General features: G+C 40.2%; 1 protein-coding gene across 2 annotated transcripts in view; it reads left to right on the forward strand.

The window, feature by feature from the left end:
• Positions 1-410: 410 nt before the first annotated feature.
• The window catches only part of ptn (pleiotrophin), a 49,648-nt gene continuing 32,527 nt past the window's right edge, over positions 411-17,531 (forward strand). For both annotated transcript variants that reach the window (XM_088348547.1, XM_088348548.1), the window contains exon 1: positions 411-571. The gene's annotated coding sequence lies outside the window, so the exon portion shown is untranslated. The remainder of the gene's footprint in view (positions 572-17,531) is intronic.

The following is a 17,531-nucleotide window of genomic DNA, read 5'->3' on the forward strand; positions in this document are numbered from 1 at the left end:
AACTGCACTAAACCCAGAAAAAAAAGAAACAGTGGACATAACACAATTACGACACAGTCCAACTAGTCACACTCCTAATAAGTGAGAATGGGAGACCACCATTGAGCGACATTCTCACTTCATTAGGAGTGTGACTAGTTGGACTGTCAGTCAGTCATTGTTGTTCATGATCCACTCCGTTTCTTTTTTTTCATGGCTTTTAGATTGCAGTTTTGAGCTGCTGTGTCTATTTGATTCCCTTTCTTGGGTGTCCTCGTCCTTTTTCCCACTGCAAACTTCTTTGGGTCTCCCTACATTTTCCGTCTCCTTCTAGGCCGAGTGTCCTTGAAGTGACTTTGGGGGGTAATGAGTTCTTGAAAGCCAGTCAGTAAACTTCACACCCCCCTCTAATGATTACTGACCCACCCCTAAAACACACGCACATGTTATGCTCAGCCCACAAAGAAAAGGAAGGCGTTGTGGCGAGGCAGGCAGGGCAAAGCAGGACGAAGGATTCCGATGAAAAAAGCCTAAAGGACTGATCACTTTCTCCTGACAGTGCCGAATTACAACGAGCAGACCTCGGGATCAAGTAAGTCTGTCTCTATTTTGAAAAAAAGTGGCACGCGCCTATTTCTGGGGAAGTCAGGGCAACTCCAAAGCACTGAGAAGGAACTGTTTTCAAACTTGTTTAAATGTCACCTTTCTGTTTGAAAATTAGTGAAACAGAAAACTGTATGCAAGAGCAACTAACAAAATTCAGGATGTTTAACACATGTCGCAAACTCTTTATTGATGCTGAAAGCAATTTTTTTCTGCCTAAATGTAATGCGATTAAGAATGCAATTGTAATCTATTCCTGGAAACACTGAACATGAGATGTCATGGTTGTTCCCTAAAACTTATTTGGAGCTGTTTGGAAATGTGTTCTACGGTTTTAAAAAGGGACTTTCGGGCATATATTCCAAATCAAATCAATCCGTGGGTGTTCTCTATTTGACGGAGCAAACTTTTTTTCCCAGGATGCCAGAATTTGGGTCAGGCCTGAGCAGAATGACAAACCTTAGTATTATATCAACGGCGTCCACAGTCCGTTGCCATGGTGTTCCCCGGCAAACACTTTCCCGTCTTATATGCATTCCTGCCACAGACAAAAGACTAACCCCCTCACCATCACTCCCCATCCCTTGACCCCTCTTTCCATCCCCTTCAAAATGAGGTGTCAATACGCGGTGAAGGTCGGAATGAAAGAAGGCGGATGAGCAGAATTTTTCTGAGGAAGTTTTAAACACAATGCAGATCGTGGGGTCCAGGGAGCGAACTCATAAACCATTCTTGGACCTCTTGCCTTTAAGAAGACCTTTGGGGAATGTCAGTGCTCGAAGACCTTGTGACAAGGCCTATAGAGCACAAAGGGGCTTCAACTTCCCCCTCCTCCTCCTGCGTCTTTGAGGAGCGCCTTCCTCAGAGGAGCATTAAGGCCACTCTGGGGGTGTCCTTGTGAAGGCGGGTGATGTGAAAGGGTCTATAAGGGTGGGAAAAGGGGGTGTTATGAGGATGCTCACAGTGAGTGGTGAATTCGCTGACAACCCCCCTACACACCTCAACGACCATTCACATGAGGAGAATGAACCTCTGCGGGGTGCACTGGGGCCTCTGAGGAAGAGCATCGAATAGAAAGCTAGAGAATGAGACCAGAATAGATAAAAGGGGGGAGGGGGTGGCGGTTTGGTGTTGAGGTTTTCCCCCAAACTTGCAAAATCATTTCACCATTCTAAAGACAGTACCTGTCTTCATACCATTACTCGGTGTCAAAAGGTTGGACACAGAACAATGTTATACAGGTAGACTTTTGTGTTTTCGTCACATATGTCCCTTGCTTATCATTTTATTATAAAAAACCTTTGTGCTTCTGACAGAGATGGAGTCTCCAACACTGACGGAAAAACCAATTATTTTGTTGAGAAGGAGGTTTGGAGTATCAGAATTGCAGATCCTTCTGGTCGCAAGACTCTATAGACGGCATTCAAGACTAAAATTGTCTGTTCAGAGAGACGTTTTATTGCTCAGACCGAAGAGCCACAAGGATGTAAATGATGGCAGAAGTAAGGACCTAGTGCTGGATGTTTATAGTGACCATAACAGAACAGATGTGAAAATATGAATCAGGACATTATGTGGATTATCCTTTCATGATAAATTTAAATGATCAGAATTTGGGCATTTTCCAAGCTGTGTAGAAAGTCAGCTCCTTCTAACTCCAGGGTTTTGATCATTCTGCTTGACGCTATCTTGCTTGTTTTTTCTGACTCTTATGACCTCATACAGAGCATAAATAAAGGTTGGACAACTTGCACAAAGAGGTTGACTAAGTGACTATTAGCAACAAGATGCCATTCTGGCTCTAAGGCCACACATTAAGAAACGGAAATCAATGCAATCTCATTTCCTTTTGAAGAAATTGTGGCCACCAGTGGATTCAGAGCCGTTATTGGTGATATTGTAATCATTCTTGTTGAAGGAAGGCCAGGCGCGAGCACAGCTGTGGCTATTCGGTGAAAAGTCCCATTGATTGGGAGCATCGCCATGGAACGACTGCTACTTACCGCGTCCCATCCGATAGCTAATTGCTCTGTTAATGATAAGGAGGCAGAGACTTTTGTCAAGTTTTACAATCAGCTTTTCTCCACTATTTTATCTTTATTCCCATTCCCTTTGGTCTGACGATCCTCGGTTTGATCTTTAAAAGTTTGACACTTGCCCTGATGGTATGCTTTCAAAAAATGGATGATAAGATCAAATATGGTTGAAGGGGGAAACATAGATGTGTTTGCATAGTCAGTGTATCCATTCATACACCCATGAACTATTTCAGGGTTTCTTGTGTCACAATCATTAGTATTCCATCCACAGTGCTTACTGTGAGACCGCCGGGCTTTGCAAACAAACAACCAGCACAGGGCGGGGTGAAAGGGGAGTTTATTTTTCTCTCTCTTGTTCCGAGTTCACATTCTGGCACAAATCGCAGTCACCACTGAACCGAGGTTTGGGCTGCCTCTCCAGAATCTGTAGGAGCTCACTGGTTTTAAATGGCTTGGGAACTTAAAGGCGATGTTCGGAATTGCGAAGTCATCTTTGTATTCCAGGTTTCACATTTGTACATTTTACGCAGAGCCAATAATTTGCAGCGAATAATGATCTACTGAATTTCATGGCACTTTACTAGGTTTTCCTCTAGTCACAATTTCATAATCCTGAATTAAAAAATACTTAATATTCTAAAATAACCCTTAAAGACAGGAAGGTTTTTTTCTACTCTAATTACGAATCCATGCTATTTTAACAAAGCTATATAAATGGATTTTAAAAATGGGGAAAATGTGTCTTTGGTCTATTGCCTTAACTTCACATCCCTGCAGAGTTTTCCGCAATTTCCTCTCACACAGCCATTGTCACCTTTCTGTTACTACACAGTGTTTGCTGTGTCTATCCTCTTGTTTGAAATGACAAGACACTTGCTGTGAAGGATGTGCACTTGCTCCAAAGCTCCATCCCTGACGGATCAGGGATGTCCAATTGCCGCCCTCCTCCTCCTGCTCATTCCGAGTAAATAACCGCCGCCGGTGTTGGGAAATAAGACTGTCAAGACGTTCCCTGAGCAGAGTGGATTGAGAGCGGTGCACGTCTGCAAGATAGCTTTGATACATGGAAGGTCGCAGTGGCTACGCCTCTGTCGCGAGCTGCCAATAAACAAAGGCCATAGGAGGTGGTTGTTTCATGCAAGGTTGTTAATCTGGGTCGCAATTTTGCGGAGGATTGAAGTAGACGTGTTATTATGTGCTCATTCACAGAAAGAACCATACAGACAATCCATACGGACAGGCTCTTGTGTCTAAATATTTTTGTCGAATAACATGGAAGATTGTCGAGGACATTAGGACATAATGCTAGAATAGATTAAGAGAACAAGACAGAGGTAAAATCTCAGCACCAAGCATATGTCCGACCAAACCCTGTATATCGGCCCAGGTCGGGCCTAAAATACATTCGAGTTGGGCGAGGCTTCTCTCTTGCTGCCTTTTAAAAATAAATACATGTTTATAAAAATGTGTACTAAAATGATGTGTAGATAGCGTGCAGGGGAGAGCCGTTGATCTTTTGGGCTCTGTTTATAATCCTCTTCCACTGCAGAGCATCCTGCGCACCACGCCAGGATACTCTCTATGGTAACGCTGCACAATTTCACCAGCAGCTTCTCCATCAGGTTGCTCCTAATTAGCACTCTCAAGGAAGTAGAGTGACTTCTAGGCTTTCTTTATCACAGCAGCGGTGTTGGCTGAACAAGAGAGGTCCTCAGCGATCTGCAAGCCCAGGAATTGGATCGAGCGGACCCTTTCCACAATGTCTCACATTGATATGAGGCAGGTCTGGGTCTACTCTGCCATTTCTGAAGTCCAGGATTATCTCATTTGTTCTTTGTTTTTTTAGTGGATGTCTGTTCACTAAACACCACGCAGTTAGTCTTTTGATCTCATTCCTGAAGTTGGACTCATCTTTCCTTGACATGAGCCTGACCACGGTTGTATCTGACATAGCTGTTTGGGGCCAAGCTCGGGTTCTTACTCTGGCCAACTTCGACTATCCTCAATCTGTCCAGTTCATCCCCATCAAAGTTTAAGGATCGTTCAACACATTTGCCATGAACTCCTATGCTTCGTCCATCTCAGGAAATAACTCTCCCCTGCCACCGGAGGCCAGTGTGGCGATGATAAGGTCATCTTCCCAATATATGACAGTTTAGGCAGGGGGGGGGGGACGAAAAATCCATTTGAGCGCGTGTGTGCAGGGGGGTCAGGGAGGAGGCGTACATCACTCGCTCGACTCAAAAAGAAAATAAGTGCAGCCGAATCAATGGACATCGAACAAAAAAAAAACATACGGGAGGTACGCACATACCCGGTATGTGCGTGTGGCCCCTTGCAGGTAAATGCCGCTGCCATCAGCTGCTTTTGTTTGGGACTAAAAGAGAAAAAGAGAGGCGCTCGATACTGGCATGAAAGGCTGCTGATGGCTAGCGTCATTACGATGGATCATGAGGGTCCTCTGCTGACAGCGACACCACCAGGGACCATTGTGGCCAGAAAAACAAAGCCACACATAATGGCAACAGGAGGGGGATGTCATTGCTTTTGTGCAGTCCATAGGTTTACTCTATTATTTCCTTCTATTGTTTATAAGAAACAATATTGACCATTAGTATGTAGTACCTTCAAATATTTGTATCTATCTTTCATTACTTGTTATATATCAGTATTTTTGAAAACAAATAATGGATGTAACTACCCAGCTAGCCTGCCTACCTACCTACCCATCGACCGACCAACTGACCGGTCTGTCTGTCTGTCTGTCTGTCTGTCTGTCTGTCTATCGCTCCGTCCGTCCGTCCTTCCGTCTATCTATCCCCCACCCAAATTGGTTCAAATTTACTATTTCTACTTTGAATTATACAGTGATACTTGTTGGACCATCCAGATCCAGGCTGTTCTGTACATTCTCGCATTCATTATTTTGTCTATTCGTACCAGTGTCTCTTTTCCTGCCACTAAAAAAAGACATGCATGATCATGATGATGCCCATGGGCACAGTATTGGCCTGGACGGAGGGGACGTTTCCCGGTCCAATATTGAGCAATAATTGTTTCGTCCCCAACAATGTTCTGATGATTACGATGTAAATAAATTCAATCTCAGCATAACAGGTAACTTTGGTCGTCATGGTTTGAAAGTGCCTTATGGTATTCTCCAGGCAGGTTTACATGTGCCCTTTACCAAGAAATGGCTTCTGTCTGACCTTTTTTCCATATAGGTCTAGAGCCGCTTGTCCTGCATGTTTTGGAGGTTTCTCTGCTCCAATACAGATGATTCCAATCACCTGGATCGTTATCAAGCTCTCACAAAGCCTTCTAACAAGCTAAAAATGGGCGTCACCTGTGTTGGAGCAGCGAAACCTCCAAAACATGCAGGACGTGCAGCTCTCCGGGAATGGGTTAGCCACCCCTGGACTAGGCCATTTACCCTGATTGCTCAGTTCAGATGGCTGACAGGCTCTAGGAAAAGTTAAAAAGTTCTTCCATTTTTGATGATGGACACCAATGTGCAGCAGACATTTTTCCGTAACATTTCCCAGATTTGTAGACTTATGCCTTGAGCCAATACTCTCTCGGATGTCCTCAGACACTTCATTCTTAGTTTATGCTCTGACATGGGCTGTCAACTATGGGACTTTCTATAGACTTGGTACTAAATGGTGAAATTCAATTACTGTAAAGCTTTAGAAACATCTCAAGTATGACCAATAGCAACATGATGCACCAAAGCTCAATGTTGACTTTTATGGCAAAGACTGGAAATACTTTATGTGCATGTGGTTTCTTAGGTTTTTTTTTCAATGATTTTTCCAAATCTCCCCAAAATGTTTTTTCACATTCTTATCATGAGGTGAATAGAATTTGATGTAATAAAAAAAAGAAAAAAAAAGGAATTTGATGTAAAAAAAAGGAATCGAGTCCTGTTACTAATAATGCTGTAACAACAATATCAGAAAAAGTAATGAACGGTAAAGGCTGTCTGGATGCACTGTAAATATGTAAAAATACAACTAAAAGTAAATGCATCATCCCAACTATATTGAATCAACTCCCAATCCCATTGTGTCGCTAAAAACCTAATCATTCCTCTTTCCTATCAAAATGTCATTTCACTCTAATTAAGAAAAGTGAACTAAATTGCCAATCACTATTATTGCTTAAAAGTTTTAAAGGGAAAGTGTGTATTATTTTATGCCTCCTATTGGTAAAGACATCATAAAAAAACAATATTGATTTAAATAATAAGCAAAAGTACATGTACTATCATATAACTCACATTTTGAAAAATACTCTATAATAAATTATATAATATATATAATATATAATTATATAATATAATAAATTGGCATTTGTTTGGCATAACATGAGCCTCTGGCAGCACGGCAGTGGTTAGCGCGTGTGTGGCACAGTTCTGAGGTCATGGGATCAAACCTTCCTGTGTGGAGTTTGCATGTTCTTCCTGTGCTTGCGTGGGTTTCCTCCGGGCACTCCGGTTTCCTCCCACATTCCAAAAACATGCATGTCAGGTTAATTAGCTGGTCCAAATTGTCCTGAGTTGTGAATGAGCGAATGAATTGTCTGTTTCTGTGTGCCCTGTGACTGGTTGGCAACCATTTTAGGGTGTACCCTTCCCACTGCTCGAAGATAGCTGGGATGGGGCGCCAGCACCCCCGCAAACCCTACTGAGGATTAGTGGTGCAAATAATGGATGGATGGAACATGAGCCTTACCTAAAAAGAGCTGACATAGTTGTCTGCCATCTTTCTGCTACGGGTACCTTAAAAAAACTAGAAAAAAAAGCTAGGCAAAAAATAAGAAGTACAAATGTGTGTATTAGTCAGTTTGGGTCTCTGTACTTTGTATTATTCCTTGTGCATTTTAGCACTATATCATACAGCAACATGTTGTGGTCCCTTTGACTCAGGGACTTCAAATTCAGTTTGGCTCTGGGGCCGTATCCAGACCTACTGTTCTGAGGTCGGCTGGATCAGTAAAAGAATGTCAACTCCGAATTTTTAGCTTTTAATTTCAGTATTGTGCTTTATCATACAGTATTCAGCAGTAACATAACCTGCATATCATAATCATGGATGACATGGGATCTTTTTTACACCCAACACATTTAAATGGGTAAAATAATGTTCATGTTTGGCATTGAGTGTCCAAAGTTGAGTGAATGCAGTTTTACAACTGAACCGACTCACCATGCTATAAAAACTGAACACTGCTCTGTAGCATTTGGTGAGCATTTATAAAACAGAAAAAAAAATCACAATTTTTTATAGGATTGACATAGAGACTCTCGTCTTTTCTAACATACAGACGCTGCCTGACTTACGAACGAGATACGTTCCTTACTATCGTTCGAAAGTTGAATTTGTTTGTATGTTGCTTCAGTGCTATATTTTGTATGTAATGCATGTTCAGGGTTTATATCAGTATGTTTAAGGCTTGTATAAGTAACCTGTATTATTTTGAAACTGAAAAATAAACGCTTAATAAAATAATATGCTCTATAACGTTACAAAGCAGTCTGAATGATAAAGCATAGTACTATAAAACAAAGCTACACTATAGGCTTTGACATTCTGTGGTATGTGCAGCCCTTTGAGACTCCTTGTGATTAAGGGCGTCACAAATAAACATGACTTGACTTGACTATAAAGATAAATAAAGTTAAGTTTAACTTTCTTTTGAAACAGTTAGGCAACTTCCTCCTCCGTGCTAAAAAGTGGACGGAAAAAAAAGCGATCCAATCATTCTCTCAACCGCATCAAGCTTTCTTATTCCACTTTCCTTTCAAAAGAAACGGCTCGCCTCTTCTTTACACTTTACACCAACTATATTGAATGGATGCGCAAGATATTAAACAATAAAGACGTCAAAGTTGTTAGCGTGCTAGTGATACAGTACACGTTGTTATGAATACACACGAAACAGGAAGTAGGGGCTGGATTTCTTGTTTGGGGTGGATGCTGGGCTACCTCTCACTGTGCCATAAGGCGAAAAGAAGCACCACAGCACTGTCCTCTACTCGGAAAAAGGTGCACACAATACAAAATCCAACTTACAGCAATGTCCGACATCCCGAATTTTTTTTTCGTATCTCCCGTTTTTCGTCAGTCGAATGGTTGTAGTAGAGGAGCGTCTGTACTCATGGCGGTCTGGTTCAAATTGTCCAGTGGGCCTAATGTTTGACCTGCCTACTTTAACTGAAAGCTAAAGCTTAAACTTGCTAGCTTGAAGACAACACAACAACACATGAGAATTTACTGTGTCCTGAGCCCTGTTGCAGTGTGAAAAAAATAAGGGGCAACATACAAGCCATAAATAATAACATCTTGGTTATAAAACTCTTGATCTGATGTGTGCCGTTTGCTTTTACAACTGTTAATGTTCAAATTGACCTTGACGCTCTCGACAGCTCTCAAGTGTCGGATACATCTTGGAAACGTCTGAGAGCTTTTTTTGATTTCCATTACAGCTTTCTGTTATGCTTTACTCTGTATTGACTGCCCTGGCGGGTATTAAAATTAATTAGACCCATTTGAGTGATGCGCTGTTACTGCTGCTACTGCTGCTACTGTTGTGTATCTTTTTTTTGGTGTCTTTTGTATGACGTGCGAGATGGTAGCGTGGGTTGCACATTCAGCCGCTTTTTTCTGTCAGGTTCCGCGGGGGAATATTGTAGGCGTGGGCGTTTGGATGTAGTTGTCATCTTAGGATTGGCAGTGGAGTCTAGAGAAGGCGCACCACAAAGTAGGAAGAATTTGATATAATTAAGAATTGTCAGACAGACGGAGTGATGTTTAAGTACGTTTGGACCTCTCTATAATTCAGTTTTTAGATCTAATTAGTCACTGTTGGGCACGTTACTTTCAAAAAGTAATTAGTTATAGTTACTCATTACTTCTTCCAAAAAGTAACTGAGTTTGTAACTGAATTATTCTATAATAAAATTAACTAGTTATAAGGAAAAGTAACTATGTTCGTTACTTTTAAAAAAAGTTGTTGGATGTCAAAGAATTTGAAATTTTCTAATCAGTATTTGAGTCAGTTCAATAGAAAAGAGTTATGTTATAGAACCTTCTAATATTTATCACACCTCACCAGCAACAGATTTATCCAACAGTTGAAGTGCAAAAAAAATAAACAGTAAAAAAATATAATAAAATACCAATCAACATGTATGTAAACACGCACAAAACTGTACGTAAACACTTCCAAATACACGTTAACACACGCAAAACGTACGTTAATACACTAAACGTACATAAACACATAAAATATACATAAATACATACATAAAACGTACGTAAACGTATGTGAACGCATGCACAAAAATGTATGTAAACACACAAAACCTACGCACACACATAAGACGTACGTGAATACGCAGAAAACGTACAATGATGCACACAGAAAACCTATGGAAAAACACACAAAAACATAAGTAAATACGCAGGAAAAAGTACACACCGCACCCCGTTTGATCGCCAGTAACAGTAGCGGCGTCATAACAGCAGAAAAAGGAAAAAGTTACATTACCCTTTTACTGATAAAAATAACCGGCATTATGTAACGGCATTTTTTTTTTATCACGGGGTGATTCCCAACACTGAGTTTGTAATATGAAATATTCCCCAAGAGTGAGTGTGTGGGTGAATGGTTTTCTGCAGTGATATTCAGTGAGGTTAGTGTCTGGTGAGGCACAGTCAAATTTACAGATAAATGAATCAATATCCTATACAAACGGTAGCATAAAAAACACTTTTATTGTCTTATCTCATAAACGAAGTCTATGGACTCTGCGTTCACTTTGAATTGAAATCATCAATAGATAGGTAGTCCTCCATTTTGAAGAAAAGTTCATGCGACGACAACCAAATTATTGGGTTGCTTAACTTGCTGTAAGTTTGCTAAAATTATAAGTAATTCCATTGTTTGTGTGCTTCACTCATCTGCTCAGCACAGTAATACATTGCACACTAATTGTATTAAAACTATTCCAAATATAATGTGAAAATGTAGTCAATTCGAATAAGAAAATCCAAAATATATATTAAAGTCACTGTTCTGTTTGGCATTTCACAACAGGATACATCATCAAGTTTATTTCGAAGGACAAATTCCCTGTTCTAGTTCTCAGATCCTCCTCAATCGACAGTTGTCCCATTAAATCGCCCAGTCAGAACCGCTTTACAAAAAATGAAAAAGAAAAAAAATGCTGAATAAGGTCTTTCTTACCCTCAGCAAGATGGTCACCAAGTGACCCGGAGATATAACAGCTGGGCTTGCTGTTCCTCTCAAATCTTAAGAGTATCCTTTTAGATATCCCTCCAAAGGCCCATTTAAAGCTCCCTCAAGCACTGTTATACGATTTTACCCTTTAAAAAGAAAAGAAATCGGCTGAACACTATGGCCAAAGAAAGATGTGAATTAAATCATGTGGTAAATGTCAAGTCTATTTTGCATTTCCCTTAAATTAAGATAAGTTAAACTGGGTTATTTTTTCACGTTCACACATTAAATTCTGTATCGTAAGCCTTTTTCATCGTGATGTCTCAGTAAGCTGTAGGAATCTTAGTCATTCTTTACAGAGGATAAGGAAAATATTCCTGTGAGTTATATTTTCGAAGTGAATGTGTACATAAATAAGGCTCACTTTCTTTTCTATCATCCCCACCAGATTCACCTTGCGCTATATTCTACAATTGTATTCCGCAATCAGATATTCCTGCATCCTCCAGTAGGTTTTTGCACCAGGTTTTTGTTGAGTGGGGTTTCCTCCTGAATCACAAATGAAAAACAGTTTCCAAATAAATCCTTGTTCAATAAACAGGGAGCGGAGATGCTCTCACTCTCTGTGAGTGACTTTGTCCAAGGACGCCAGCCGGTTTATTGTCTAGGATCAAACACGGCAACGGGCGGGTGTTGACGCTGTTGCATTTGCATTCTGCCGTGCCGATTTGCCTTTTGGGATTTATCCGGGACACTCGACTAGGGGTGGGGTAAATTCCGATTTGTGGATGCATTGCGATCCTGATGTGAACAAATTTTATTCACTTCATAAACGATAACATTGTGATGATTAAATAAAAGATGGATGGTTTGAAGCAGACAGTGCCTGACTTCACCTATCCCTCTAACAACCTTTTTAAACTGCTGCTGTCAAAAGTTGTAGAGTCTCAGAGCCAGAACCAGCAGGCTTAAGCGCTGGTTTGTTCTCAAATGAGACAAGGCCATCACTGAAAGGCTATGTGTGACATGTACGGCCTGCAACTAATAATAACGTAGTGAACATTATTGACAATGAGATTAAACATGGAACTCAAAGATAAACATGTAGTAAAGAGTTAAAATAGGAAAATAAGATAAATGAGAATGTTAGGATGAATGGGCAAAATATTTACAAGGTAGTGGTTGAGACTGACTTAAGTTGTATGTGCACCAGAACAACAGTGCCATAACAAAATGGTGCAATGACATTTAGCTGCAACATATTTAAAAAATAAGTCAAGAAATAAGATATGAATATTCCTTTTTCTGTACGTGAGCAAGAAACATTTTCTTCACAGTCTTGCTTGGGGTGGTCATGGCCCTGGGGAAAAACTGTCTCTGAACCCTTTAGTCCTTGTTTTAAAAGACCTGTAGCGTCTGCTGGAGGGCAGCAGGTCAAAGAGGTGGTGCCGTCTGAGTGACGGCCGGCCAGACTGAATTTGCCGCATCGCCGCTCACAGTTGATCAACCAGAAAGCTGTCAGCTTTGCCAGAAATTGTAAAGGCTTAGGTAGGTTATTTTATTTCAAATTCAAGTAATGGACGCACTGTTTAGAGCTGTGCTTCTCAATTTTTGTGTGTCACGCCCCCAGAAACCCCAATCCCCCGAAGAAGAAATCCTCTTGCATCCTCCAAGGTCGATCTTTTTTTTTAAAAAAGTGATCACATGATATTGTTTGGGACAACGATTGCTCGATATTGGTGGTAACACGTCACCTCCGTTCATGTCAAATCTTCACCTTTCGGCACATTTTTGCTGAAGAAGAATTCAAGTGTCTTATCAACGTGAACGTGGGTTGTAAAGTCTTAACGTGACAGCTTAATCTATTTGGCTATGTGCTGTCCGCTGCCAATTTTTTCAAACTGTTTTTTGCTACGGACGCTTCGTCAAACCTCCGCGTCATAGCTTTTAAGAGGGTACTTTTGTTTGTCTCTCTACTCGGTCTATCTTAGCCTGTCTCAACATCCCTGTTAAATATTTTTTTTATGGGGTCACTTGACAGTCTCTTACACTTTGTGTCTACACTTCATCCTCAATATTTATAATTTGTACTTTAATGCACTGCTTTGAGGCTAAGTGTGAACCAAACACTGTCAATGAGAACACAACATCATTTTTTAAGGCACAAAAAAAATCAAAACCGATGCGGAGGTATTTAAAAAAGTACTTGCTCACTGAACACAAAAGCGAATTGGGCCACTTTTGACTGCGATAACAGAAATCACACGTTTTCGATAATTGCATTTGCTTCTGACTACCCCTTTTCGAACATATTACGTAATATCATTTTGTTGTTGAGTTGTTTTTGTTTTGTTATGTTTTTATTTTAATGTTCGAATAAAGTTTTCATTCATTGGTGATAAGTCTTTCACAACGCTGTGGGGAAATTTTGGTCAACGCTTTTTTGCAAAATCTTTTCGAATCTGCCATTTTGGAGGGTTTTCTAGCATCACCGCCTTTTAAGGAAACACCACAATCCAAATGAATTCAACAAATTATTGGACCTCAATCAATCCTGAAAAGGTCACAGAGCCATTTCCAAGGCTGTAGGGCTCGAGCGAACCACTTTCAAGACATTTTCCGCAATTGGAGAAAACTGAGAACGGGGGCAAAATGGTTGACCAACTTAGATTACTCCAAGAGTGTGACGATGATTAATCCAGTTCTTATCAGAACACTAGCAGCAATCAGTCTGGACAAAGCACTCGTCTGAAGATGGTGCGTTGGGAATTTTCCACTAACTTCTCTGTTCTGCCAATTTGGTATATAAATGATTGTCAATCATTTTGAAAGGGCAACACAAATTTAAAAAGCCTCAACAGAAATGGTCATGCTTATTTTACCCCTTGCTTTGCACAATCGATCTGTTAAACGAAAATGGGGGGAATAAAAATAAGTCCTCCTTCAAAACCAATTATTTTTTGTTTGTTTTGTTACAAATTAGCGACAAGTGTTTAAATCCTGATGAAAGAATATCGAAGGAAATCCTTTAAAGCCCTAGATCGTAATAGAATTCTAAAATACCAAAAGATTCAAATAAAATCAAATTTTATTTGTAAAGCACTTTAGCGCCAATGTGTGTATAAAATATTATTTTAGTGTACAATAAGAAAATACAGTTCTCTCCTTTCCCCCATCCAACAACCCGAAAAAAACCCCAAATAAACGGACGCACAAAATGGTTAAAATAAAAAGAAAAAAGAAATAAATAATAACACAATTTGTAAAATTAATACAATTGTGGCAAGGCACAGACTAACCATGTGAGGAAGAGGACCTGAGTGAGGCGCTAAATAAAACAAACTGTCCCTTTAAGTCTGAAACTAAACACAAATAAGATATCCATCTATGTAGCTATTTTAAATCTAAATCTAAACTAGTTTATAAATGCTGATTTGTGTCTGTGTGTGTGTGTTTGTGTGTTTCAAGTTTGTGCAGTGTCAAGGCACCACCAATAAATACCAACAACATCGTTGAAAAATTTGCTTTTGAGTAGTCTGCTGTCCTGGGATTTCTAACACATTCTGGGGGCCAAATTGGGTACTGAAGCTCCCGAACCCTGAGCACTCCAAGCAGCCGAATACAATCTTCTATTTGGCAACACCGGGCCATTTTGCTTGTAGTATACGATACAAAAAAAGCATACGATGAGGTTGTAGTATATGATACAAAAAATGCTTATAATGTGGTTGGCTGTTTAGCCAAAAGCTGAAAACTATCCTACAAAGTCCCTCAAATGTTTTTAATTAATACTAATAATGCTTTATCATGGAATAACAGGCCAAACTTTTAACTTGTATTGCCATTGTGCAGTTTAAAATTGACTACAGTATATTGGAGGGAATCAATTTGAAAGAGCACTTCATCAGTCTACATCTTCTTCCTCTTGTGTTTGCACACACTCAGTGAGGGTCCATCGATCTGCGGTCCCTCTTCTTACATCCTATCCTTCCCGGGCCCCTATCGTGTGGGAGGGCCAAACTGTTTGTCACCGATCAATAAGGCAAATGGGCGGCTTGATAGCCGCCATTCCCAAAGAGCTCTAGCACGAGCCCATTGAGCTGACTTGATTCCATCGATCACACTTCGACTCGTGGAACAAAGTAGAGTTTGTCTGCCGATGCTCAGCACCCTGTGATTGGTTAGTCCAGGGGTCAGGAACATTGATGGAGCTATATTAGACCCCAAAAAAAACCCCCCAAAAAATTGGTCAGGAGCGGCAAGAGATCAAAAGTCTCTTATAAGCCTTTTAACAAATGCAAGGCATGCTTTATGTATCTATATTAGCTATATTAAAGCCTACTATAAAAATTAAGGTTGGATGCAGCACAAGAAATACTACTCTGCTGCAGGATACCACCATATCAACAAATTACCTTATGTTTAATAAATCCATTTATTCATTCATTATCTGCACCGCTTATCCTCAGTAGGATCGCAGGGGTGCTGGAGCTCATCTTAGCTTTCTTCGGGTTGTGGGAAGGGTCACCCTGAACTGGTTGCCAGCCAGTCGCAGGGCACACAGAGACAGACAACTCACTTGCTCATTCACACCTCGGGACGATTTGCATCGGCCAATAAACCTGACATGCATGTTTTTTTGGAAAGTGGGAGGATATCGGAGTGCCCGGAGGAAACCCACCGAAGCACAGGGAGAACATGGAAACTCCACACAGGAAGGTTCGATCTCATTACCTCAGAATTCTACTCACGCGCTAACCACTGCGCTGCAGTGCTGCCCTTATGTTTAATTGTTTTGATAAAATGTAAGAAATGCAATTAAGAAATGTTTGATTACGAGGATTTGAAAAGGTGCATAATGTGTCCCTTATCTGGGTGACAAAAAGAGTGCAATAAAAAACAAAATAGCAATAAAATAGCCTTTTGAAAAGGTGGAGTGAATAGAATCCTAATACAGTTTAAGTTTGATTTCTGTGCAGTTATTTTTCTCTTTTTATTTTTGGTGTCAATGGTGGATCAAACACAGAATGTAGCCCCTTTAAAAAGGGGCGAGGCTTAGGCCGCACAGTAGGCTCTCGCACAGGTGACACGGGAAAGTAAAACATGCGAAACAGAATTGCACTCGTTTACCAGCTCATAGTTAAAACCTTAGTTGAAATGCAATATTCATTTCACGTATTCTTACAGCTTTGGAAAACGTTAAAAGTGTTTGTGATATGTTGTCCTCCTACAGAAACTGTATTAAAACCAAAATATATTTCCCTCCCGCTTCTTTTTCAATTCGTAAATATTTTAGGAAAAGCGCCAGCGAGCCACTCGCTTCTCCTGAGCCGTGGGTAGCCAATCCCATGATGAGTCTGAGAAGTTTCTCCAGGCATACAGTGGTTAGGAAATGTCTACACATCCCTTCAGATGTGTAGATTTTGTATCATATATAATTGTTTTGATTTTATTTGTATTTAAAGGGAGAGTGTCTTATTTGGCCTCTAGATGTTGCTGTATGGTGTAGTAAACCCGAAAACAAGTGCTAAAAAGCACCAGGAAGAATAAAAATTAGGGAGACCCAAAAGTGACCAAAGTCATTACTTCTCATTATTTGGTCCATGTTAGGATCTGCTATGCTTTTTGAGGGTGGAATCATGTGAAGGGAAGCAGGAACTGTGGCAAGGATGGTATTTATTAACTCATTCAGTGCCATAACATATATATGTATTTTAAAGGGCATTGTTTCTGAGTGCCTAAAAGTGAAAATGATCATTATTTTTGTGTAATTTAAAAAACTACTCTAAAAGCGTTGGCGCTGCTCATCAGTAGGTATCAAGCTCCTGGGAACTATTTTAGTATCATGAATCCCCACTCCATTGTAGAAATGGCTTCTATCAGATCTTTGTCCACACATCGCAGAGCCCCCACTTCCTCGTGTAGCTTCCTCTATCCAGCAATTGAGAATGTGCGGGCCGCCCAGGAGTGACAGATATCGTTTGATACAGAAAGATCGGCTGCTGAAAAATTGTGCTGGCCAAAATGTCATCATATTATGCTTAACAGGATAATTGGGGACATGTTTGTGGTTTTTGGCGCCCTCTGGTGTAAGGAGGCGTACCAGACCCTAACAGCCCTGCCTTTTTGAGGGTTTCGGGTACCCATAGAAGCAAGATGGTGGACAATTATGGCTGCTCCTTTAAGGTGAGGCTTATATTATGTAAAATGAATTTAAATTTCTCGACCTATCAGTATTATTAAAAAATGCAACTTTATATGATTTATGTATTTTACCTTATCATTCAAACGGTTATATTTAGTCCGAGTTAATGTTTTTTTAATTTTAATTCACAATTTTTTTCTTTTTAAAAAAATTGTGAATTTTGAATTTATGTTATGAATATCATTATTACAATCAGTGTGTAATGTAATCCTGATGATGAGTCTGCAGATGGAGAATGAGGCATGCAATTCTCTTGCCTCACGGCAGAGGGCAATAGTGAGACCAAGGATTCAGATTTGGCGCACGCCTCAGCCCCAAATATTAAAATTAGTTATGGTATTAGCAAGGTAACGGCAAGTCAAGACAATCAGAATTTTTTTTCTAGTTGCATGGACTTTTTTCTTCAGAAAGGATAACCTATATCTGTCGTCGCTTTTATTCAAAAGGAGTAGAGCATA

This window comes from Urocampus carinirostris, chromosome 11 (assembly GCF_059441175.1).
Source record: "Urocampus carinirostris isolate Australia breed hairy pipefish chromosome 11, RoL_Ucar_1.0, whole genome shotgun sequence".
NCBI lineage: Eukaryota > Metazoa > Chordata > Actinopteri > Syngnathiformes > Syngnathidae > Urocampus > Urocampus carinirostris.